The sequence below is a fragment of the Oryzias melastigma genome, linkage group LG20 (genome assembly GCF_002922805.2).
Source record: "Oryzias melastigma strain HK-1 linkage group LG20, ASM292280v2, whole genome shotgun sequence".
Lineage (NCBI taxonomy): Eukaryota > Metazoa > Chordata > Actinopteri > Beloniformes > Adrianichthyidae > Oryzias > Oryzias melastigma.
Window position 1 is genome coordinate 19,565,608 of NC_050531.1, and position 2,528 is coordinate 19,568,135.

The 2,528-nt window shown below is 41.9% G+C and overlaps 1 long non-coding RNA gene across 3 annotated transcripts; it reads right to left on the reverse strand.

Moving 5' to 3' along the window:
- Positions 1-276: 276 nt before the first annotated feature.
- On the reverse strand, positions 277-2,525 carry LOC112151015. 3 transcript variants are annotated; one of them, XR_004949871.1, is made up of 5 exons: positions 2,411-2,525; positions 1,434-1,654; positions 1,129-1,325; positions 983-1,049; positions 277-550 (listed from the first exon to the last, which is right to left on the reverse strand). It is a non-coding gene; the product is annotated as an uncharacterized LOC112151015 (long non-coding RNA). The 3 variants fall into 3 exon arrangements; XR_002920056.2 differs by lacking the exon at positions 277-550 and having other exon boundaries at positions 577-1,049; XR_002920055.2 differs by lacking the exon at positions 277-550 and having other exon boundaries at positions 580-1,049; positions 1,434-1,599; positions 2,411-2,519.
- Positions 2,526-2,528: the final 3 nt, after the last annotated feature.

The window sequence follows — 2,528 nt, forward strand, 5'->3', positions numbered from 1 at the left end:
TGCCCTCGCCCACGAGTGGCCAGGTTAGGCTCCAGCACCCTGAAAAGGACAAAATGGGTTTAGATAATGGATGGCTGGTAATGGAAGGTCACGGTTGTAAATTTGCATCATTAATAATAATAATAATTATAATACTGCACTGATTCATGCAATTTTGCCATAGACTGACAAACTTTCCAGGTTATGCCCCGCCTTTGTCCAATAGTGGTTGGACTGGCTCCAGCACTGCATTAAACATGAATAAGCAGATATCGAAAAGGGATGCAGGGATGGTCACTTCTTGCACCCAAAACATTCTCCCAGCAAACTCCAGACGTCAGATTGTATATCTCATTTACATTCACTGCACAGAAGACATGAATGACGTTAAGAGATCAGGTTTATTTATTTTAAAGAGCTTTACAAAAGCGTCAGTAGTCATGTTTACATGTCTGGGTTCATGAGATCATTCAGAAACTCTCAAAGTACGATGACGGACACCTGAATGATGGGCGCTTTCAGCGTGACTTCTGTCTCTTTGTGACCTAGTTTGGCAACTTGCTGTCCTGGACTAGACCAAAGAAGGAAAAAAAACATAAAATAGGAATACAATCAAAAGATGTTTTTATTAATGTCTCAATTCAAATAAGAAATTACTATAAGTTTAGGGGGAGAACAATCAGATTCTACTCAGTTTGTTTTGGATTCTATCTGCTGATCATGTCATCAGCACATCACGGTCCAAGGGTGAGTTCCTGATAAGTTGACATGATCCAAACTCTTTGCCAAAGTTCAGATATTTAAACTAGCACAGCACAGACTGCCGCGCCTCACGCTCAAATTGCACCACAGAATCTCTGCTCACGCCTTACCGTTAAAACTGGCCAAACTTTTTAAAAGTTCTGGGATTCCTCACAAACAAAGATATTTCTTAAACATTTGAGGTAAAACTGCTTACAAATAAAACAGTAAAAACTAATGCATTTGAGATGCTGGGATACACCTTCCTGTATCTCATTTAGTCCATCATCGTTCTAGTATGTATGACATCAGAGGTGCTGAAGATCCTCCTAGAAGGAAAGAGGAACATTTAGAGGAAGCAGCTGCAACATTTCAGAAATGTGGTGGATTCCAATTGTGACGTCTCACCATGTTAGATGTTCACGTTTAACATAATAGCAAGACTTCTCACAAGTAAACTTCAACGTCCTAATAGATCCTCTTTTACGATTTCTCCTTCCAGATGAAACTTTCTTTAGATTTCCATCTTGAGGTTCCCTGAAGATTGTAGCTCCTCTGTTTGGACGCTGTTGTTTTCATTGGTCACAAGCTGTCCAACTGCAGCTCTGCCAGTCCGATGGTTTGGAATGCAGGAGTCAAACATTTCAGCATTGGTATTCACACGAACGTAAACACACACAAAGAAGCATTCATGCAGAGACAAACACACAGACCTGTTCCACCCCAGCATCCCGACCACATCACACGCCTGCAGCCCAGATAAAAACTGCAGCCGGTCTGATGGGAGAATGACGACCAGTCACGCCACGCTCTGGAAGGGGGGCCTGACAGCGAACCTGAGCTCCAGCCTAACCCCGTCAGCCGGATTTGAGCATGCAGCTGAAGAAAGATGGAAAACACTCTTGTGTTTGGCCTCTTGGGTGGGACCAGATGCCTGGAGAAGGTGATGAAATGTTTGACTGCTTGCTCTTACTAACTTTGTAGTGCTTGCAATTGCAGCCTCTGGAGCTGATGGTGGCGTGTTACTCAAACTCAGGAATCAGACATTTCTACCATGTTGTATTTTTAATCAGGTTAGAAGTTCTGAGTCTGACTGCAATCACCAAAACTAAAGTTTGCTGACAGATGGAGACTAAATGACCTTTTCTTAAACCTTATGTGTTTACTTCTACTCTTCTGGTTTCAAAGGATAACAAAAAAGTGTTAATTGTGAGTTTGAGAAGCAGCTGGAGCTCATCTATCAACACTACAGCATTTTGTCCATCGATATTACCGTTCAAATGAATGAGAAGCTCAGTCTGACACCACGCCTCAGCTGGAAAAGTTCTCAACATTTTCACTGGTAAATAAATCCAAAATAGTTCTCAGTGGATCCATCTGCTGACATCACAACTTCGTTCCCCAAAACATCACAGTTTTCCCCAAAACAGAGAATTTGTGGAGGTTTATGGAGTTATTTTGGTGAAACATATAATTAGAGGCCTTGGAGAGTTCCCAGATTCCAGGCTGGAAATAGTTAGTATGGAAAAAGCAAAAAAGCAGACTTTGAAACAGTCATTTAGAAGCGTTTGTTGCATTTGATCAGGATTTTTTCTCCCCAGCCAGGTCAGTCTGGTCTGTTTTTGACACTAGTGAAATTCTGGAGATCTTTCCCATCATGCACAGATGCTCACAAAGTCTACCAGCTTACCTTCAGGATTATGTCGAGCCTCCAAGTTGCTGATCTGTTTCTGGACCTGGATTCTGATTTGAAGCCCAAGTGTTCATAGAATACTTTTGGCCTTTGATGCTTCTGTTGAATGGAGTTG